The sequence below is a fragment of the Amblyomma americanum genome, chromosome 5, assembly GCF_052857255.1.
Source record: "Amblyomma americanum isolate KBUSLIRL-KWMA chromosome 5, ASM5285725v1, whole genome shotgun sequence".
NCBI lineage: Eukaryota > Metazoa > Arthropoda > Arachnida > Ixodida > Ixodidae > Amblyomma > Amblyomma americanum.
The window spans coordinates 82,302,770-82,326,337 of NC_135501.1; the positions used below are offsets into that span (position 1 = coordinate 82,302,770).

Genomic DNA, 23,568 nt, shown 5'->3' on the forward strand with positions numbered 1-23,568 from the left:
GTACAGGTTAATTGGCATGATATGGTCCTACATTGCATATAGTTGCAGTGATGATGTTGTCTATGGTGATGCGAATTGCAGGCAAAAAATGGTACCAAATAGTCAATTGCCAAGGGCAGAGATTAAAATATTTGGAAACTTGGTTACCGTACAGGCACGTGTGGCAGTTAGACAGAAGAGTAGTGACCCTGCACATGCAGCCTATCTGCTGGCGCGATGTCATCTGATCTTTGCAGAAGGCCACAAATGCGAACTGGGAAGCAACTTTTTCAAACCCCCATTCTACAGCCTGGCGCACACACCCTGCTCATTGTCTTATTAAAGTACAATTACTGCGGTCGCCGGCTGTCTCCTCCACTCTATGACTTGATCCATCCTCTGTAGCATTGTATCAAGCGTAGCGAGTTCCGTTGGCGCACTCATGTTTCCGCTCTGCATAGTTCTCATTTCTCTGCCGATGGTGTCTGCTGTTGCTGAGAAGCCGAATGCGAAATCTTGCATTTTCTTCAGTCCGAAACTACCTCGTGGCTGTTTGTGTTGTCTACAGATTGTCTGCTGCAGCTTCGTCCGCAATCAGTGTAGAGTTTATCGCTTCATCTTGTTTGTTGTGCATGCCGTCTGCATTTGCTGGTTTCATTTGCAGCGTTCCATTCACGGGCTGACGTTTTGGCCTTTGGTTACTGTCTGTCCGCCAAGGTCCTTTTAAATAATGCTCGTCACCATGTCAGTCGCAGGCTCTCCTCATGGATTTCAGCGGTTGTGTTTAAACTAGTTTTAATGAGGGAAACTGTAATGTTGTAATATTACAATTCTTGGAGCAGTTTCTCTCCGGCTTGCTTCGTCGAAACACCCATGACCGCTGAGCCGAGCTTGATCCAATGTCCTTCGCTTCTCATCCTCCTCCCATATTCCTTCTCTCCCTCTCAGCTCGCGTAATTTACCCTAGCTTGTGCTAGGCATCTAGTGGGCAGTGGATGTATGCGCTGACAATAGCCATTAATTTCCACATCTGCCAATTCCAGGTTCTTCTCACGTTTCTCACGTCATCCACGTTTTCTTGCTGGCTCCCTAGTTGCAAGATAACAAGATGTTTTCCAAGCAGTGTGGTTTAGCACACTTGCCAACAACTAGTGGCTTGAGTTTTTCCGTGCCCATGGAGTTGCAGCAGAACAGAACCGACATGCGGAGGCGTGATTTTTTTCCGCCATTGCACTTGTCACCTTTAAAGCTTTTTGTTTTATTAGGCAACAGCTGATAAAAGCATGCCGTTGTGCTGGCGTTGTGTTGGCGTCGTTTGGAGAGAGACTTGATGATTTCTTGAAAACTCTCGTACTGCTACGCAGCTGCACTATGGGGTCATGTGATACTTTCCCTGCCTTTTCTTCTTTGTATGGCCTGTCGTGCAATTACATGCATAAAACATGAATTAATTGTGCTCTGTCGCATCCTGTGCTGTGTTATACACGTGGTCTCTAGGAATTTTCGTGCAAAGAACGCGGTCATGCACATATTTCTGGTCATCGAGTCCACGTATTTCTACCACGTCGCACTTTCGCAGCTTTCTATTGTGTAAAAACCCTTAAAAATTTTGATCAGGCATGTGTCCTGCCCTCAGAAGTCCCCTTCAGCATTATACATGTGGCCTTGCATATGGCGATGTTGTAGCGCCACCTTGTAGCGCCCTGTAGCGACACACGCGAAGAGAACGAAGAACCTTAGGCGCGAGCCGATCAGAACGCTGGAGGCGCCTTGCTGGCACGGCGGCCTATGCTACACTCTGGGGCACTCTCAAATAAATGTGGCCGCACTGCATCTGGTACAACTCTACGCCACAATGTAAAAGAAATTAGCATAAAGTTAGCCTGTTCCTGCGACTGCACTGTATGTGTGCACATAGGTGACTCGGTGTAGAGAGGGGAACTCGGGAGAGAGACACAGTGGTAGGCATTGTGCCAATTCTGCCAAGGCCCGTTTGGTGGCCCCGAGAGGTACCGTGAAAAAAAAAAAAAATGCTGGCAAAGAAGCTTTGAGGCCCTATGGGCCTCGTGTAATGCTGGAGATGACAGGGGCCCACTTCACATGGGATAGGGCCTTGCGATGACCTCCATCAGTTAGAGAAAGGGGTCATGGCACCCCTGTCTCCTGTTGATAGAAAGCCAGCAAAGCCACCTAAGGTAAGGTAAGTTCTGGTGTCAGCTTCCACCCATTTCTTATCAGCCGGTCCTTGGCCATCTGCCAGGAACTCTCGATGTCCTGGGTGTGGATGCCGGTAACAGGGTCCACGAAGAACTAAGAGTGGTTTACGGTGTTGTGCGGGAGGTTCATGCTCACACCGTTGCTGTTGAGCAGCCCCGGCATGCACTGATAGGCTGCCCACTCGTCGCTCATGATCGTGGTTCCCAGTCGAATGTTGGCGGCGATGTTGTGATGGTGGGAGTGCCGAGTTTGACGACTCACACGTGGATGAATGAACAATGGTGGATTGATACAAGTTGGCGATCGTTGAGTTTCATGCACATGACTTTTCGCTCGCAACGCCAACAATGCTGACGCCAGATTTTCTGCGTAACGAGGCTTTTAATGCTGTTGTGTTAAAAAATGCTGCATGTGGTGTTCTTAAATTTTAACAGTGTACAGAGGTGAGCAAGCTTGTCAGATAGCTCCGGACCCTAGACGAGCATACAGAGTATTTGATCTAGAGACTTTGTCTGCGCCCATCACACCACCCAGTGCTGCATTTGCAGTATTCACTTTGTAATTGTGGCTCATGGTGGCTCAAAGGAAGATCGAGCCGCTGGCACCATAGGCATCGTGTCTTAACCTAACTTGGACCATCTGGTTTGTTTGGTCGGATAGTAGGCCTTGGTACTTGAAAGGAGGTGCTATATTTACTCTATTCTAAGCAGCCCCCTATTTTTCACGATCGAGATGCCAAAATGGGAGGGGGATAGAAAAATGAACCTGGCCCCCTTGTTTTCATGTTGATACCTCAATGAGACAGGTGCAGGAAATGCTATTTTATTTTATTTATTTTATTGCTATTTTATTTGACAAACATTCACAAAAAATGGTTACAAACAGTGTAACCCACCACTTGTGTCCCGTACTCAGTCACTCACTGCCACTCGAGTCTGTTGTGCCACTTGAGCTGCAGCTCTTCATTTTGCACAGCAAGTTGTCCAATCCGTCGAGGTGGTTTGTGATCGAACACTTCCTAAATGACTTGGCCGCCGTGTTTACTTGGACCTGCTTCCACGCATTTTTCAAGTTGCTGATGTCATCCCTGGCGCGGTCTCGTGAACTTCTTACATGTCCTGCTGTTTGCTCTACCTGGTGATGCAGGCTGGGTCCACACCAAATTATGAGTCAGCACTGTGGTTTCCATTGCTTTCAGCAAACTTGATTACTGTTCTAGGTCTAGGCAGCCCCCTTTGAACTCATGGCAACTTTAATTTGGGCTGTCAAGCAACAGTGTGCCCTCAAAGTTTAATCCTGCTGAGTGCCACCGATACCAGGCCCATGTGGCAATGGGCTGATTGTGTTATCGGGCTCGCGTGTAATGTGCTTTTGCCGGTTTTTACCATTCTGTGCCTCCATCTGTCATATTGTGTTTGATTAAGAAGGCAGAGATTGCGCCCCACATTTCAAACAGCTCCAGCTTGACAACAGAGTGAGCAAGCGTATTTGTTGGCTTGGCTCCACACTCTTCCTCGCAAAAAAAAAAGGAGTGCTTAGATTCACACACAGACTTTTGGGAAATACAGTAGTTGTTCAGTGGAATGAACTGTGGCATTGCTTCAGGCTCGACATTCAAACCAATTGGTTCTTTGGAGGTCTATAGTGCATCTATCAGTGCTAGCTTTTGGTGCTGGCGCTGGCACCTTGCAGAAAACAATTTTCCTATACCTTGAGCTTGACGGATGATAGCCTTAGCTGCTTATGCACCATTAAACCCAACGCAATACAACACAATCTTTCAGAAATGAGACCTTTGCCAGCGTAAGTGTCGGTTTTGCCTCGGTTCTGCCAAGTGAACAGCACTTAGTGCACAGTATCCCTGTCACACAGCGGCTTTTTAACTCGTCAGGTGTCCAGGTACACCTGTGTCGCACTGCGGCAAAACATCGAGTCGGTGGGTGCCATTAGCAGCATCTGCCAGGCACTAGGCTTCATACGTACATCACTGCCTGCATAGACCTGCAGCAAACATGAAGTATTTCACGTGTGCACACCGAGATGAGTGACTCAAGAGGTTTTATAAGTTCTTGACTTCAAAATAAATAAACTGAGAAACACAGAAGTGTAGATGTGAATGCATTCTTTTGCACCGAGCAGTGTCCAAAATCACAACCCAGCTAGATACTGTGGCCTTATATATATTTTTTTAAATGTTTGTGTGCAACATAGCACAAGCTTTTGGCAGTTGTAGCTTGGCTTTAATCAGAGTTAAAAACCCACAGAAGTTAAAAGAGTGTTCCCTACCCCAAGTCATTGACAATATTCAGAAACAAGAATAAATTTCAGAAATCAACAACTAGGCACACTTGAGGGAAATCACTGATTCACTCTTGAATGTTTTCAGATGTCTCTACCTGCACGTTGGTAGAAAAATATTCCTTGCGGTTACAGAAGACTTCCGCGTTTTCACCACCTGGGCTTTTGATCTAAACGTGCTTGCAGTCCATGCACGCGGTGAATGCCGGAAACTCTGCCAGTTCATAAATGTCGCACACCACTCTGGCGAACTGCGACACGTCGGGGAAGTGGACAAGCATCAGGCGCAGGTGCTTGGCTATTAGCACAGTCATCTTGCCAACTGCACAGCACACCGTTGATTATGGAATGTGCATCAGGTCTCCTTTGACTGTCTGGAAAGTTCCAGCTGCATAAAGCCTCAGTGCCATAAGTAGGTGCAGCATGGGAGGCACAGGCTGTCTCCTGTTGTTGGCACTCTCTCATCCAGGCAACGTGGACAGCAACTTCCGCACGGTGTTTTTTGAAAACCTGTAGCGGGCAAAGAACTGATCTTCACTATATAGTTCCATGGGGTTGCCCCGATCGCGCAAGGCGGGTCGCGGAACTTTTGGCAATAAATGTGCCTCCGAAAAAGCTATATTCATTGCATAGCAATCGAATTCAAAGGAAGAAATCCTGCACGAGACGTAGTTCCGTCGGGCAGCCATGGTGGAAAAAACGCTGCAAGTCTGTTGCAAGCCACCTCAGAAGCAGACATGAAATTTTGCCACCTTCGCTCAAGTCAGGTAAGAGCAGAGGTCGCCTTCGAAATTGAGTAAGAATGAAGAGAATGTGAATGTCAGAATAATAATGCTGACCCCCACCTTGCATGATATTTTCTAAAAGCCCCCCAAATCTTTGTTTGGGGTGCATTTACTGGGAATAGTAAACGTTTTTGCTGTAAGCTAGCATTATAATCTGAACGAGACCGACTTCAATTTGTGCCAGCCCCATTTTTAATGAAGAAATATTCACTCACTCTACTCTGGTATTTGGTACACTACATGCTTCAAGAACTGCATGCTATTTCCATCGTATCTACTGGAGCCATCACTGTGTCCTGCCCATCAGGCAGTTGTGGCTGGTAGTTCAGTTTGCTCTGCATATCCTCACTTGAGCTGATTTTTTGTGCAACAAAATGATGTGCACAAATAATATCAGTGCACCTTAGAGCACTGCACGGGATTTAATTATTCACCCGGGCCCAGTACATGCCCGGCACCCTCTTCCTTTACCCACCCGAGCCAGGCCCGATTTTTACAACGTAATGCAAATGAGGCAGTTTCATTTTATATTATTACCCTAAAAGCCCAGGAGGGCATTACATAGGGGTGGGAATATCATCAAAGCATTACTCTGTCATCACACATTTACCAGTATCAACAGTTAAAGAAAAAGAAAAATACAGTGTACGGTATGCACAAGTAGCATATATATGGCACTATCATTTACATACACAAGTAAGAAATGCATGAGTCATTTAACCCATTAAGGACCGGTTTCTTTTTTTTCGGTTTTCTTGAAAAAAATGTTATATTTGAACTTAATTCCATACACATAAGACCCATGCAAAAAACTATCGCTATTGTGTTATTAGTTTAGAAAATATAGCCCGTGACCATATGGTCATGCTGGGCCCTTATGCTACAGAAAAGTGCACGGAGTAACAAATGTTTATTTCAAGTGGCGAGAAATGACAAAAAACATACTAAGGGAATATTTGGCCACTTATTTATTGTGGTACGGTTTAAAGCATGGGATACACATGCCAATGTCACACTTTGAGCTTTGTGTGCGCACCGCGCTGTTGCAATTGTCCCCAGCGCATCTTCGCCTCTTGCTATTGGGAACCGGTGCAACAAAGTGGGCCACTTGGTCATACCGCGCACCAGTCAAGACGTCACCAGTCTTCGGCGTTCCTCGTCGACCAGGTCCTTTCGGTTTATTGTCCCATCGCATCAGATAACTTTGTGCGATTTGCCTACGGAACTCAAGCTGAGTGACGTTGGACCCTGTGCTACGAATAAGTGCCCAAGCATTGCTGATTGACACATCGCAAAGCCATGTGAAGATCGGCCACCACCATTTCTTGCCACGGATTCTGATCCTGTAGGCACCTACGTTCGCATCCATCTGGTCTGTACCTCCCATAAAGCTGTTGTATTGAGCAAAAGTATTTGGACGGGGTACTTTGATTCTTTTCTTCTGAGCACGGGAGTACCTGTCTGCAGAAGACACTGGCTCTACACCGTGTATGGTGCTCGCGATGGTTACTACAGAATTGTCCATCCAGCGGACAACGATTATTCCATCGTCGCTCAACACGTGCTCTTCGTGTCCGCGAGGTTGGCGCTTCACGAAATCCGGTCGAGCGATAGGGCACTCTTTCGGAACACGGTTCTGCCTCACTGTGCCCGTACCTTCGTAGCCCTGTCCCTTGAGATGCCTAAGTAGAGGGATGCTCGTGAATAAATTGTCAAAATAGAAAAAGAATGGAAGATGGTGAGCTTCTGCCGGGAGTTCATCCACCATTTGAAGAAGTGGCGCCGCAGCTTTCCCAAAGTCCTTTTCATATTTTGCAGACCTCCCTGGGTTCCCCTGCTTGCCTTGATACACTTCAAAGTTTACAAGGTAGCCATTCTTGGCATTTAAACACCAAACTTTATATCCGAAGCGAATTGGCTTTCCACGTATGAACTGTTTACAGCCATGGCGACCGTAGTACTCAATCATACTTTCGTCATAGCTCAAGTGACGCACAGGCTGAAAGTGCTTCAGAAACCTCGCTTTCAACAGTGTCATCAATGGGCGCAACTTCCTTAACTTGTCGCTGAGTGTCAGGCTCGCGTTGTCCGCACAGTGCAGAAACCTCATTATCTGTATGAAGCGGTTTCTTCGCATGGCGTTGTAGACCATTGTGTTGCGCATGTCCGTGCCGCTATCCCAGTAGCACTTTTTTCCTGGCAAGCGGGTATAGCCGGACAGAACGAGGACTCCGATAAAGCATCTCATTTCTTCTGTGGTGACCTCCGGATCAGGCATATTCAAAAATAGCGCGTATTTTCATGTTTGCTCAACGAGCAGCTCCACTACGGCTTCATCGAAAAAAAGTTCGAACAATTCAACAGCGGAAAAGTCCCTGTAAGAGGAAAAGTTTGGGTCGGGAAATATGGCAGGACTCTTTTGATGATCCCCCTTCTTCCACTTCGAAGTCAGAGGTGACAACTGCTCACAGAATCCCTTGACCCAAAGCAAACTCCTTTAAAAAGGGAGAGCCCATCACGTGTGAGGAAAGCTATCTGATCCCTGCTGTCAGAGTGCAAGAGAACCTGACATACAATCATATATATGGTAAAGAACAGAAGCACTTCCGGGGAATAAAGAATTCAAATGGAAAACGAAACTGGATACAACTTACTCCCCCCCTTATTTTTAGTGATTAGTTGTAAGTATTAGTACTTATTTACGCATATTTGAAGACTACTTACACGCCAGAATGCCAACTAATAGGTCTGATAGTTTTGGAGCCAGGTTGGTGGCCGGCGCCCTCGGGTCGGCCGCTTTGAACGTCGCACTGTCGGCGATGGCGGCGGGCTCGTAGAAATCTGCTGCATGCCAGGAGATTGAGCCTGCGTCCTGGGTAGGGTGGCTAGAACTTTTTCAGGTGTGAAAAGCGCGGCGCGTTTCCCTTGCCGGAAGTGGCACAGCTGCTCACCGATGCCGCCAGGGGTGCTGATGCTAGAGGCGCCGTCGCGCGGTCGTTAATCATGCATGTTGGAATGCGCGCGGACCGCGTTTAATTGCGTGATTTGCGCGCTGTGATTTGCTTTTAATATGCTGCTGATGGTGAAAAATGGCTCCGCGGTGGTATTTTGTCCGCATGATGCAATGATGAGCTCCAAGTCGTCAAGAATTATTCACCAAGCAGAACTGCTTTCTTTCCACAGCAGACGACAAGCAGTTGCAGGGATTTTTTTGTTGATTTAAAGGGAACTCAGGTTCGATTTATGTGCTGGCATGAAAGTTGCTTCCGCAGACGTCCGCACGCTTTTCTGCACGTGCTCGAACGGCGCGCTCGGCTGTTCGTTTGTAACACGAAAGAAGTGCCAAAAGTTCGCCCCTCCCTACATTATCTGCGCTGCTAGAGCGGTTCGCTCGCGCTGCTTTTTGCCTTTCAGTTTTAGTAAATTATTTTGCTCTCAGCTGGACTTCCTCAATAATGTGAGGTATTTTTGTTATCGAGTAGCTTCGGATGACAACAGAGCGGCTAGATCTGCCTCTCAATAGCTTGGATTTGAAGCCCAAATGCTGTAAACAAAGCTGGAGATTTGCGCTGCTACTGTGTGGAAAATTTTAACATATTCGAAAAGCGTTGCATGCTTTTGTTTTGCTCTTTAGACGATTATACGGCAAGACTAAACTATGTCGCATACAAGTTCGTACCGTGAAAGAATTAGTGGGTTTTTACGTACAGAGGTCGAAAAGCAATAGTAAAAATGTAGTGGGTGGATCCGGATTAATTTTCCGCCGCATGCAGTTATTACATGCGTTGCAACCGCAGCAAACAAGAATTCCCTTTTCAAAGAAACACTCCCAAGAAGTGGCAGCTCATGAAGCACACAAGTGTGGCGAGGGCACCTACCCAGCACAACATGCACAGTATGAAGAATACGGGTTTCTGGAAGAACACATTTATTTTCAGTTGTTCATCCACATACACACCAGCACGATAAGCCCGTTAAAGCACGCATGGCTTCACCCTTTAGCATTTCCTTGCGTCTTCCTTTTGATTAACTCCTTTAAAAAAAAAGTGAACCCATGTTAAGCAGTAGAACTTCACTACTGAACTCGTCAATGTCACTGAGTGCTGGGGGCAGCCTATTTTTGTCGTTTCCCCAATTATTTTCCACATGTCAGTCACCGACTTAGCATGAAGGGTAGTTCTGCTGAAGAGACTAGTGGCTTTGTTCTCTAGTGTCATAATAAGGTTGTAGAGGGAGCGCGTTGGGAACAAAAGCCCACCAAGGTCCCACTGCATTGATGCTTCCGTGGGTAAATCAGAGCTGGGCACGTCTTCTTTCTTCATTAGGCAAGCAGCCTTGCAATCCTCACAGTCGATGGACAGCACGCATTTTCGTGCCACGTAGCCGGCGATATAATAAATAAGGCAGGCATCACTTTGTTCCGATATGTAGGAAGCATGGCTGCATCGGATCGGAGCGGTCGGCTTTCTGCCTCTTGCTCTTCGCTGTCTGTCTCGTTCAGCAGTTCCTCCACAGATAGCAACGACTCAACTACACCATCAGGCACGTTACCTCCCTTGGGACTCCTGGCTAGACTATAGAAACTGAGGCACCTGCAAGTAAGCACAGAGTAGTAACTCTTAATCAGAGCCAAGTGTAAACCAGTTAAATTGCACAGTGTATAACCAGCAAGATTAGCGATACCTCATGATGACAATGAACTTGGCCGGAGTCGTATGGTCATTGGCCCCACCTGCCTTCCTCAATTCCGAAACACCGCTCAAGGCAATCTTGGCTGAGGTGCGCAGTCATGAGGTACTTAAAACCAACTTTCTCTGTTAGGTAGTCAAGTAGGCTCTTTGTTGCAGTGAGGGTCACATGCAGGCCCACTGCCATGCTTCTGCTTAAAAATCCAATCCCCTTAGCATGGCCCTCCCAGAGGTCTAGATAGTGCAGCATTTCGTCCAATGTTTTCTCATTCCTGCTGCTGGGTCTGAAACACCATTACAGAATGCACATAAATGTATTGTTGACAACTGAGATAAATGTGGCAATAAATTTGAACTTACCTTAAGGCTTCTGCTGGGAATCTGGACGTCATGGCCTCAATCAGATTAGCCATGAGCCCAATGACAATTCTTGTTGGGTCGCTGTTCGGGTATTTGCTCTCAATTTGCTCTTTGTAGAAAACCAAAGCATTCCTAACTGGGGCGCTAAAGACTTGAAAAGCAAGGTCTACCCTCATCTTCTCGAACCCATTAGGAAATATATGGCACCTTGTAAGTTTTGGTGCCACCTTCAAGGTGACGCAACCACTGTCCACCTTCCACATTGTCGACAAATGTTCCCAGTGGGCCTGTAAAATTAATCATTTCGCATTGGAAACACTGACAACAATGAGCAAACATTTATGAATATGTGCCAACATTTCACACAATGTTTCTTAGCAAGCATACCCGTCCATTGTGCGTGTTGAAACCTTGTTTTTTCATCATGTTGCGCACACATTTGACAAGGTGTGGGAAGTCAGATATAAAATGCAGAAACCTGCCCTTCTCACAGGGATGGACGATCCTGCACCTTATATCATTGAAGTTTCCACGTATGCCTAGGATGTTCCACATAGATCGATTCCACGGGGCACCATCAGAACAAATATAATCGACACGGAGGCCAGCTTGTTCGGTCAATATCGTTGCTTCTAGAATAATTTTTGCCAGCAGTCTTGCTTTCACATTTCCAATGGAAGCGAACACACCTAAGGCAGAAAAGAACATTGTATGCGATCGTGTAATTTGCTAAAAAAAATTTTGGAATAATCAAATTTTATTTACCTATAATCTGTGTCCATTTGCCCACAAATGGCTGAAACATCGCCACCAGGCCGCGGTCAACTTTTTTTCTTTTGTCACATTCTTCAGTGTACTTTCCCAGGTCCACAAAGCCTTCTATGTGCTTTGACGATTCATGTCAAGGTGGGTTGAAAGCTTCATTTCATCGACTACTAGACCACCATGCGTTTTCATTTCGTCTATGTTCTGGGCTTTTGATCTCACACATGACAGAAGTTTGGCATTAAATCCATAAGCAGCTCTGAAACCCTAAAAGTGCAATAATGTCACCACTCGGACTTTCATAACGCGTCCAGTCACATAGATTAATGTAGCTTTGTAGGCAAACACGACTGGGAACAACCAGAATCTTGTGGCTTCTGAGGTGCTCGTAGAGCCGTGGGCTTTTCATCCTTAGAATTATGCACTCAAGAAGCCATTCCTTGTCATAACGGTATCCACGGTGAGACTTTCGATTACAGGCTTCGAAACACGCACGAACAGCAGCTTGCTGCTTCTTTGGAAGCTTTTTCAGCTGAAAGAAAAAGGGAATATCATACGCATATAAGCACATGCACTATAATTAAAGCATTGTAGCACACCTTCTCTTCAAAGGCGGACTTCTCGATTTTGCAGTTCTTTTCTCGGAGCTCTGTCAGGTCATCTTTCAGAGACTGGATTTTCTTGCCCTTCCGCTACAAAGTACGCACTGCCTGTTTCAGTCGCTGTGCAGCTAGAGAGGCGAGTGGAGCCTTGCGAGTGGGTGTCGTACTTTTTTCTTAAGGCGCAAAAGGCGAGCCATAAGTCTGTTTCTGCATGCTCTACATGCGGAGCACCTTTCAGTAGAGACATCTGTTGGACACAAAACAAAAATGCGTTTTTAACAAACACAGCAGTTCCTGCACATTCATCTGCGGTGAGGGCATCAATTTTCCCTCCTAGACATACATTCTACGAAATGATTCCATACCTTGTGATGAAGATGAGGATCCATTGCAAGTCATGGAGAACATGTGTTTTTGGGCCACTTTTGCCACCTCTACCACATTTAAAGGCTGGAATTCGTCCAATTTTCCAACTCCATGGCACAATAAAAGTTTGTCAGCATAAGCCAACATGTCCTGAGCTTCTTGCAATGTAAGAATCTGTTTCTTCTTGTGAAGAAGTCCATTCAGAAATATGCTGCACTGGGAAGGTCCTGCGCTGTCTTCCACTTCGAACACAACTATCTTGTTCTGCACCACATGAGGATTTGCGTTCCTAATGAACTCCGCTATCTGATACCACAGAACATTTTGGTCTTTAAATTTCTGCAAAGACCAGAGCCCATTTGGGCGTATGAGCTCGCTGCTTAAGGATGCAACTGGACATAATGTCTTTTGCGACACATTCGCATCGTCCTTTGCCACTGATCCTGTTTCTATGATCTCAACGTCTCTGCGACTCTTTTTGAATGAAACAGCAGTTTCATTTACGTTTCTTCGCTTCCTCTCCTTTGGCAGGGTTTTGCTTAAGTATTTAGGCAAGTTAGGAAAGATCGTTGATATCGCATCTTCGGTTAGGCCAGGAATAGCTCGGGGCACTATGACCTCCTTCCCGTTTATATTGTGCTTGAGGTTTCGCACAATAAACCTGTCAAAGAAACAACAAACAAAATCATGCATGAACTCACGTTTGCATACGAGAACACCATTCACGCCTGGCGAGCACGAAAGCGGACAGTAAGGCGAGCATCTAAGAATGGCGATAAAAGGGTGCTGTGGAATAAAATAGTTAGGCACGTACCTTGCGTCAAAATGCTTCTCGCACACAGCACAATTCTCTTGCAATTCCTTATCAGCCCTGGGGATGGCATTGGACCATTTGGTGAATAGCTGTTTACATGCTGGAGCTCGGAAGAGGGACACTTTTTCTGTAGATCTGTACCCTGAATTGCATCCAGGCATGAAACACCAGCGCTGGGTCTTTTATTTTTTTTGCTGTTGGCGGCATTCTCAAAGCACGCAGCAGAAAATCAGCGCGAGCGAAGCCTTTTTGCCGTCCGCAATACTCCGGCTAGCCAAGCAATGCCGTCTGCTCGCTCTGACGGCGCCGCTGTCTTCAGCGCCCCTGCGCGGCATCGGTGCGTTTTGGAGGCAGCTTCCAGTGGCCGCTTCACACACCTAAAAAAGTTCTAGCCACCCTATCCTGGGGGAAGGCGGCTGTAGCACGGCAGGCTGCAGCACATCAGGAGACCAAGGCTGTGGTGTGCCACTAAATTGGCCTGGTTCACAGGTTCCCCTCTCTGGAACTCTGGAATCTTGGAGGCATTCCATGTGTGGCCGTCTTCAAGTCAGAAAGGGGCTGGCCGTGCAGGGGCAGCGTTCGGTACGCACGTAGACTACCACATAGTCCAACGATTTTAGCCCCTCAAGGCTACCAGATATCAGTACAGTCACTGTGACAACCGCTCACAGGATCTCTTGTCCCAAAGCAAACTCCTTTAAAAAGGGAGAGCCCATCACATGTGAGGAAAGCTATCTGATCCCTGCTGTCAGAGTGCAAGAGAACCTGACATACAATCATATATATGATAAAGAACAGAAGCACTTCTGGGAAATAAAGAATTCAAATGGAAAACGAAACTGGATACAACTTACTCCCCCCCTTATTTTTAGTGATTAGTTACAAGTATTAGTACTTATTTACGCATATTTACAGACTATTTACGCGCCAGAATGTCAACTATTAGGTCTGATAATTTTGGAGCCAGGCCGGTGGCTGACACTCTCGGGTCGGCTGCTTTGAACGTACACCATACACCATCATACACCACCATACACCATACACCACCATACACCATCATACACAGAAGTAAATAAATAAATGGCACTAGTGTTCATGCAAAGCTTATGCCTTCACATCGTGTTGGCGTACATATCAATATTATTTTGAATTTTCAATTTTTACAGCAGTGTTTTCCTGCATCAACTACAGCATCATTATAATGAGCTTGCACTGAGGAGTTTTATCATTTTTCGATGAGTAAGCATACTCACATAGGCACTATGCATGGAATATTTTTATTATAAACCACGAAAAAATAACACCAGTTTTCACTTCCAACAGCTGTGCTGAACACATCATTGTGCTCTCTTAGTTTTCAGCAGGAAGAAAAGTACCATTCATTGTCAGATGTCGTTTGCATCACTAAATAGAGTAGTAAATAAAAAACTTTAGAGATCAGTGGGGGCAGCACCCACATTGGAGGAATGCGTAAGCATTGTCTAAAACTTATTTGCACCCTTTTGCTTCGTTTTCACCTGTTTTCCACCTATTAATTTTTTTTTTCGGTTCCTTTTTGTTTTATTTGCACTCTTTGGTTGATGTTTTTTGCTTCCCTTTGCACTCTTTAATTTCTTTCGATTCTTTACATTTGAGGACACTCACTTCTGTGCACCTCTCTTTCGGTGACTTGTACTTACCACACATTCTCCTCTTCTTACTCATGCTCTCTTACCTTACCGTTACAACCCAACCACTACTCTTTGGACCGAGCTGCTACAGCGCAATGAAGTTACACATTAAAGACTCATTTCTGAAACTGAGGATTCCTTATTGTTGCATATTTTGATGCGTATTATTCTGAAATGTTGCACTTGGAGCTATCACGCAATGAGTTTGTCAATGTTCCTCGGCAACCGTGTGTAATTTGGCGCTTGTCTTTTCTTATCTGTGTTTCTGAAGCCCCCAGCCCTCTCAGCTTGAGTTCCTTTTCAGTGGACAGGCAGCGATGCCCTTCTGCTCAAGTTTATCGAGGAGCGGGCCAGGAGTAAAATATCTGTCAAAATACACCTTCTTCCCCGGGCTGAGTGTTTCGGTCAATCGTAGCACAGCAGATTCTGCTATCCCTGAGCTTCCTGGATACGACGTTGGCTTTTTTACCTTTATAAATCTCAAAGTAAAGGATGAGTCCATTTGGTGTTGCTAGGACAAAGTTCTTCAACCCCTCCGGATTTGGCTTGCTTGGCACGAACTGCTTGAGTTCATCGATGCATACGTGCTCGGGGCGAGGGAGTTTACAACAGCCATCCAGAATGAAAGAGACAAGGGATCGTATATGTCAAAGCATGAGTTCTTTCTTCCCTTCATCTGTGATATCAAGCTCATTAACAAGTTGAAGCCGGCGTCGCAGTCGGAAGTATTTGTCCTGAGTTAAGTTGTCGGCAACAACATCGACTCTTATCTTTTTTTCCAATACATTTGGATCATCGGGGATGTTCCAAAAATTGTTTTCAGTTCATCAGGTGACACATTCAAGGAATGTCCCGTCTCTTCCACATGGCTTCGGTTCATTGAGTATGCTATCTTATCATAGACCTCTTTGGGTACATACTGAAGGAAATAGTCATAGGGGACATATGACAGCCGTTTTTCGCTGTCATGGGCAGCGCCGGGGATAAAATCTGAAAGCCACTTTGGAATGGGCCTGCATTACAATTTAAAAAGCACCTTAAGAAAACATATTCGCCTCCTATTCGCCAGTGGTGGCGTTCGCCTGGTCCTGGATTTTCGGTGCTCCTTTTTGACGGGTGGGTAAGCTCAGGATATGATTCCAGTCCCTGGGATCGTAGTCCTTTGGGTTGATGGTTTCTCCGATCACTTGGACCTCCATACTGTCGATGTTGGGGAGGTGGAAGCGGCTTAATACCCCTGTCACACGGGCATTTCAAAGGCCCTCGAACCGACAGCCTATCGACTCGAAGGCGATCGAGCGCTGCTACACGGGCAGTTTCAACGGCCATCGAGTCAATAGTCTATCGAGTGAACGGAACACCGCGGAACTCCATCGAGATTTCGAGGGCCTTCGAGCGCTGCCCAAGGTTGCTAGCGTTGCTTCGAGCGGCGCCAAGCGTACTTTCGTATGCGACCCATTCACGGTACAAAAGCATGAACAAAAATTATTCTCCTAAACTTTAACGCGAGCAGTGTTTACAATAATTATAAAATTGTATCAGACTGGTTTTAAGCGCATTAAGCGCAATAATTTTACTTTGCGGTCGTTGCGTTGCTTGCGTACTTAACGTTGACAACATGGCGGTGCCCTGCCTGCCCGCTTCATAGCGATATGCTTTGTCGCTAATCCTTCAAAGCAATATCGTGTTCTAAGCTGTTGTATTCGCCTTCAATTTTCCCATTCTTACTCTCGCATAAAGTTTCAAGAGACAAATAGCTCTTGTTTTTCAGATATCATAGCGATTTCCGAGGTCTTCAGCCTGACGAAGCAGCGCTCCGTAGGACTGGCTTGGTTTTGGCTCGTCTTGTATTAGAGTGGCTACAGCAGTGTCTGCACCTGTCCGTCGGGTACGTGCTATTAAAAGGGTTTTATACGACATGCGCGTATGCATGTATTTCGGCATTTAGTATACATTTATCAAATATGTTTATTTTTGCAAAATCCAAAGTAGCGATTGTGGCGCCACACAAGCTTGGCATAAGACACTAGAACCATTTCAAGGGCCATTGAGATTTGCCGTGTAGCAGCGACACAACTCCTTCGAGTTCGATGGCGATTGAGAATTTCGAAGACCCTCGACTGGATGGCCATTGAAAGTGGCTGTGTGACAGGGGTATAAGCTTAGCGCGCAGTGGCGCGAGGCCTAGTGCGGCAGCTGATCGGCAAAGGGCAGTTTTCGGCCTGTGGGCCCACTTAGGGGGGACCGACGGCCACCAAATTTGAACAGATGGTAGCACTCACCTTTACGAACGGTGCAGTGAAGAGATGGCCTTTGCGTGGGTCGAAATTCGGACGAAATCGCCGTGCTTGTATACAGCCGATACGAAACGCGTTTGCACTCGCCGGCCCCCTAGCGGTCTCCCCTCACAGAATGATATCCAAGCCTCCGAAGGAATCGTTCAGACACCTGGTGATGTTTCTTAGACGTTGATCGACCGTAGCCAGAGTGTCAGACGCCATGCTGACTTCGTCAAAGATTACACATCGGACGTTCCTGAAATTGTTTCGGTACGTGTTGAGGTCGCTATTGCTGAGGCCTTGCTCCCTTAGCTACCTTTTTGGACATGGTTAGCTTGAACACCGAATGGACAGTGACACCTCCCAATGATACAGCTGCCTTTCCTGTTGTTGCACATGCTGTGTATGAATTCACATTACGGGAATCACAGCCATTGGAGTATCTGTTATACAAGTCCATTATCAGTCTTAGCAAAAACGTTTTCCCCCACCCAGTGGCTCTAGTGAAGAGATTTGAAGCGGTTCAGACTCTGATGTTGTGAGCCTGTGGATCACTTCTCACAGAATTTCAAATTCGCCCCTGTTAGCGAGGCACATTTTCTACAGAAAAACATCAGTAGGCATGACATCCGTTCTTGCCTGCACTGCCGGACACCTCGATACTACTTCTTGTCGCCTTGTAACCTCCGGATGTTCTAGAATGTCCGAATCATCTGTATATTCTACCATGCATATATGTGTTTCACTGTTCATGTCATTCGTAAGCAAACTCTTCTTGGGTACTTTGTTGATCTCTTGATTTGTGGTTTGCATCAAAGATTTCTAGAAACTTGTTGCAATCGAGAATTTTTATTTCTTTACGTGTTGCCTCTTGAAGTTGGTCACATCGTTTTCCGGGCAGCAGTGATACCGAAGAATCACCGGCTTACGATGCAAAACACTACTTGGAAATCTATATTCAGTAAGAAATTCTGCATAACTTTTCTTCTCAAAGCAAATGTTCAGGGTGATCTTCATGCCGCTGCATAGCAGACGTTTTCCACACATCCGTACTAGACATATCTAAACATTCATGATCCATTTCTTCACATGACTGTAACTTTCACCCGCTCTTTGGGCCATGCTGTGTTAGCAGTGACGACTTCCCATGTCTTTTGCGACATTCCAAGTCTGAGTAGAAACCACGGAGCCTCTTGAGAATACACCTCGACCGTGTTCAGCATCTTCAAATTGACCTCTCTGATTGCTCGTGTATAGGTCAGTTCCGCTTCTAGTGGCTGACACAATCTTCTGTATTTCCTTTTACAGATTAGACATTCTACAACTGACCTTGTTGACGTACTCAACCATGTAGGCAGCACATCCGTAGATATCAAGTACAATTTGAATGTCCATGTTGGAATCAAGGACTGACGCTATCCAAGGATTGAAGAAATTAATCTTGTTCTGTTGAGTTGTTCTTTTGAGCATTATAACTGGCCTCGAAATGCCTTCTCTAATCATGTTGATGTACTGTTTCTCCGATTTGATCTTGTGGTGAGCCCACATAGATTCAATGTCTTCATACTCTGTCGTGTGTAGTACTTCGTGCACTTTGTCTTACTTAGCACATCGACGTTCCTCCTGTACCTTCTAAGACTGTTTGGTTAGTCAGTTCAACAAGTGAGCGAAGTAAAAGCTTTTGATCTTTAGGATACTCTAGGCCAAGGAGGCATCCTCCAGTGGTGGTAGTAGTAGTAGTAGTAGTAGTGGTTTATTTAAAATAACATAAAAGGAAGGTAAAAGATTTTTGCTAGCCCCGGCATCTGCCATCATGTGCGGCGGCACCTGAGCTGGGGCAGCGGAAAGAAAGGATAGCAGGCAGGTGGGAGAAATGAAATAAAAGAGGTGAGGGGACAGAAGAAAGACATGGGGGGAGGTAAATAGTACACTACATAAAATAAATATACACTGCATAAAAACAATTAAAGTGAACACTATAAATGCAAAATAAATATACTATATACATTATTTACACAAAGAGTCAAAAAGTCAGTTGTCTTCGCGGCGCGAGTGTGCTGATGACAGGAAACTCGGCAGTCAATGGTCACACGCGCGCCGCACTTTGCACACAACAGCTGGTGTGGGGCGCCCAGCTGTTAGAGCGTCCGAGGTAGCACACACGAAGCGTTCAGTCACAGCACTGTACTACCTGGCGCAGAACAGGCGGGACGTCAAGCCCGCCTGTTCGAGAAATACACACATGCTCACCAAGGTTCGCTCGCGGGTGCGCGCACTGCCTTGCGGCCACAGGAGCGTCTCGAGCGAGTCCGGGAAGATGCCCAGCGCTCTGTAGGCCGCGAGCATATCGCGACGAGCGTCAGCGAACGTGGTGCAGCGTAGGAGTAGGTGCTCCATTGTCTCCACTGCACCGCATCCATCACACACATCACTCGTCGCGATTCCGTGTCGCACCCGTCGTACCCCGGGCCACACGCAACCAACGCGCGCGCGGAGGATCATTGCGCGTTGCTGCCGCGAAAGGGCACGGCAGCCGTTGAGGCTGGGTATGCGCTCACCTCCGGCGATGCGCGGGTCCGGGTGCTGCTGTCGGAGATGTTCCTGGATCACCGCACGCACATCCTCCAGCGAGAGGGGGTGGTCACTGGCTGGCAGCTGGTGTGCGGCGGTCGCGAGACTGTCGGCCTCTTCGTTGCCCGCAATGCCGCAGTGGCCTGGCACCCACTGGGCCCGCACAACGCATCCTTGTTGCGCGAGCCGCGCGATGCCGGAGCGGATGGCTCGCACGAGTGGTGTGCCACGGCCGTTGCACTGCAGGCGGGTGAGGGCGGAGCGGGAGTCACACAGCAGAGCACTCCTGGGTGGCGGGGGGGAGATTGTGAGCAACAGGTCTACCCCGAGCTGCAGTCCGAGCAGTTCTGCGGTGGTGGACAAGCCCAGGAATGCTGCGTGCGTCTGGCTGTGCAGCCGCAGGGCGGGGATGGTGGCCGCCGCTGCGAGGGAGCAGCTGTCTCTGACCACTGAGCCGTCTGTATACACGAGGAGGTAGTCCCGGAGTTCCTCGTGTATGACGGCTCTGGTCAGCTGCTGCACAGCGCAGAGGGGTGTGCTCCGCTTTCCCGCGATGCCGACGATGTCTCGCTGTATCTCCGAGGCAGCTGGCCAGGGCGGGCAGGGTCCGTAGGGGGGGGGCGGCATCAGTTAGGCGCTCGTACTCCTGCAGCGCCGCACCCATTCTTGAGTGGGGATGCGAGCGCAGACGCTACAGAAGCGAGGCGCCGTCCGGTGCGCGGTGCAGGCGATCGATGTGATGCAGTGCCCTGCGCGTTGCTTGGAGCTGGAGCGGCCAAGCTCCTGCCTCGGCCAGCGTTGCGGCGCTCTGAGAGTTCTTGGGCAGGCCGAGGCACACGCGCAGGGACTTGCGATGTTGCGTCTCCAACTTTCGCCAGCACGGTTTGCGCACCGTGACGAGTGGCAGCGCGTAGAGTGCCGCCCCCAGCGCTGCGGCGTTGTAGAGTCGCAGCGCGGCGTGCTGGCTGATGCCCTGGCCTCGAGCGGTGAGCCTGTGCACGGCGGCGGTGGTCCTCTTCAGCTGCAAACAGGCCTTGGTCGCCGCGGGGCGGAAGGAGAGGCGCCAGTCGATGTCCAAGCCCAGGTACCGCACCGACTTTCGCCAAGGAATCGGAGTCCCGTCCAGTGACAGTGGCGCTGGGCGGGCGCGCGAGCGCGAAACGCAAGCCATGGCGACCGATTTGCTCGCGCTCAGCGACAGACCCAGGCCGCGCAAGCGGGCGTCAATTGCCGTCAGCGCCTCCTGAAGGCACCCACGCACGCGGAGCGCCTCGCCCGGTGGCCCACGGCACCACAGGGCAATGTCGTCCGCATATATGGACATGTACACATGGTGTCGGCCGCCCGCGGGGAGGCAGGCCGGCACCACCGACATGGCCACATTGAAAAGAAAAGGCGACAAAATAGAGCCCTGCAGCACACCCTGTTCCACCGGACGAGGGTCGGAGAGCTTGCCCCCTACTCGTACGCGCATGGTGCGCCCGGTTAGGAAACCGCGAACATATTGCAACAGGCGCCCGCTCACGCCTGCCCCCTCCAGTATCGCGAGAATTGGTGCACGGAGGACGTTGTCAAAGGCTCTGGAGACGTCCAGTAGCAGCAGCAGCGCTACGTGCCGCGCCACTCTAGCGTGCTCCAGCGCCGTGACAACATCCGAAATCGAATCGGCCGTGCACCGCATCGCGCGAAAACCAGTCTGCCGCTCGTCAAACAAATCAGCCTCCGCGACTCGCTCATTCAAACGCTGCAACGCCATGTGCTCCATGAGCTTACCCGCTGCCGATGTTAGTGCCACTGGTCGGTATCCGCTCAGCTCCGTCGGTGGGCGACCGGGCTTCAGGATAGGGCTGACGACCGCAGTGCGCCACTCCTCTGGTAGTTCCCCGCGTTCCCACACCAGGTTGGCCTGCTGCAGGAGGACCTGTCGTTGTTCCGCATCCAGGTTCCGAAGCATCTGGTAGGTCACCCCGTCCGGTCCGGGCGCCGATCGGCGGCGGCAGCGCTGCAGCGCGTTATTCAGTTCCGCCGCGGTGAAAGGCGCGTCACAGGGACCTTCCGAGGTGACGGGGGTGGGCGTGGCACCGCTTCTGGGGCTCTCAGGTGCAACCATGCTGGCTGCGCCCGCGGGGCTTTGCGGCGCGAACCGATCGGCAAACCGCTCAGCGAGTTCTTCAAAGCTGAGCCCGCTCGCTATTGCCAGGGCAGCGAGCGGCTGAGGGTTTGCCTGCGGTTCGGAGATGCGCCGCAGGGTGTCGAAAAGCCTCCGCAAGCTAGCGTCCTGCTCCATCCTGTTGCAGAGTGAAGCCCACTGCTGCTGGTATAGTTTGTTGGAGTGCCGGCGCGCCTTCGCGTCCAGGCGGTTGTAGACAGTCCAGTCGGCGGCCCTGTCGGTCCGTCGCGCCCTGCGCTCTGCCTGGTCTCTCTGAGCGCGCAGCTCCAGCAGGCGGTTGTCTGGTGCGGGCTGGCCTGCCCGCACTTCTGCTGTTCTGGTGGCTGCGAGGGCGCTCCGGACCAAGCTGGTGAAGAAGGGCGCGCCTGAGGCAGCCGCCTCGTCTACAGCCTGCCTGAACGCGCTCCAGTTGACAATTGAGTAGGTTCGTTTGGCGCGCGCCTCCACTGCAGTGGGCTCAATCAGGATGGAGTAGTGGTCTGAGCCCCAGAGAGATGGTGATCGGTGCCATGTCGCCTCGATGCCTCTGGATGTGAATGCAACGTCAATGCAGGAGCCGGGTGTTCCGCGTCGTCGAAAGGTGGGCTCGCCGGTGTTCAGGGCGGTGAGTCCCAGCTGCGTGGCTGCGTCGTGCAGGTCGTCTCCTCGCGCTGTGTGACGCGCACTGCCCCACGCACTGTGGTGCGCATTAAAGTCGCCACAGGTGATTTGGCGCGGGGCACAACACGACGACACTGCACGAAACAACAGCGCGTTCCACGCGACAACTGGGCGCACATAAACACATGCCACCGATGTGTCAACACCACCGACGCGCACGTGTCACCACCACACACTCCTGTGCATCGGATGTCGCCGCCGTATGTTGCACGTCCCGCCGCACATACAACGCGCACCGCGATTTCCCAGGCGGATGGGAGCGATCGCCGCATGGCACTGCTGCACAGGTCAGCTCCTCACATGATGTTGGTGAGTGGTAGCCGACATATCCAGGTAGTCGCCCTTGGGGGTCCCCGTCGTGGACGCGCACATACGTCTCCTGCAGCGCGATAACTTCCGGCGAGCTCTCCGCTATCCGCACGCGGAGCTCGGAATACCGCGCCGCAAGAGACCGCACGTTCCACTGGAGAATGGTGGGGATCCGTGGGGGGGCCCGGCGACTAGCCATGGTTGTCGGCATCCAGTGGAGGAGAGCCTGCAGCTTCTAAGCAGGCCCGGCGACCCTCTGAGCCCTCCGGTAGCAGGGAGCTGAGAGCCCGCAAGGCCAGCCTAAGCTGGCTGATCTCGCGGTCCCGTGCGTCCGGAGGCTGGCCTGGGGCTTTGGCAGCGGGTGCGCGTTTTGGTGCCTGGCGGGACGCGCGCGGGTCCGGTTTCTGCCGGTTCCGCTGTGGAGGCTGCTGGCTGCGATTGCTCCGTCCGCCCTTCACCACCTGCGCATAGGAGAGAGCAGCAGGCGATGTAGTAGGTCGCTGCGGGGGACCCTGGGTCGCCGTTTCCGCCGCCACCACGCCCCGGACCGCGCGTCGAGACAGTGGCACCTGCGATGTGGCAAGCAGGGTGGCCACATGCCTCTCGCGCTGCCAATGATGGCACACGGGGTCCGAGGCCGCGTGTGGCCCGCCGCAGTTGATGCAGCGCGGCTTGCGGCTCGAGCAGGCGCCCTGGTCGTGGGGGCCCCCACAGCGGATGCAGCGGACTGGAGCTCGGCAGGCCCCGGTGATGTGGCCAAGACCGCCGCACTTCCCGCACTGCAGCGGTCGTGGCCTGCAGGGCCTCACAGCCAGGCGCCTCCTGTGGATGGAGATATGGGCTGGTGGTGTCGGCGCCGCGAACCGGACCGTGAGCGTCGAGTCCGTGAGCGACGCCGACACGATCGGCACAGCCGACTCGGTCGCGGCGAGCAGCTGCTCCACTGTCCGGCGCCCGTCCACCCCGAAAACGAGGCCGGAACAGTGGTTGCGCGGGGCGGGCTCCCTCGCGCTTACTGCCACGCCACGTATGACG

At 49.8% G+C, this 23,568-nt stretch overlaps 1 protein-coding gene and 1 pseudogene across 6 annotated transcripts in view; one reads left to right on the forward strand and one right to left on the reverse strand.

The window, feature by feature from the left end:
* Positions 1 to 23,568, forward strand: part of LOC144132566 (uncharacterized) — a 132,663-nt gene that overhangs the window by 17,121 nt on the left and 91,974 nt on the right. Inside the window, exon 4 of one of the 6 annotated variants that reach the window (XR_013314854.1) lies at positions 4,583 to 4,602. The exons of the other annotated variants lie outside the window; for them this stretch is intronic. The gene's annotated coding sequence lies outside the window, so the exon portion shown is untranslated. Of the gene's footprint in view, positions 1 to 4,582; positions 4,603 to 23,568 lie in introns of those variants that run through there. 6 annotated transcript variants of the gene reach the window in all.
* Positions 9,229 to 11,035, reverse strand: LOC144134847 (uncharacterized; annotated as a pseudogene).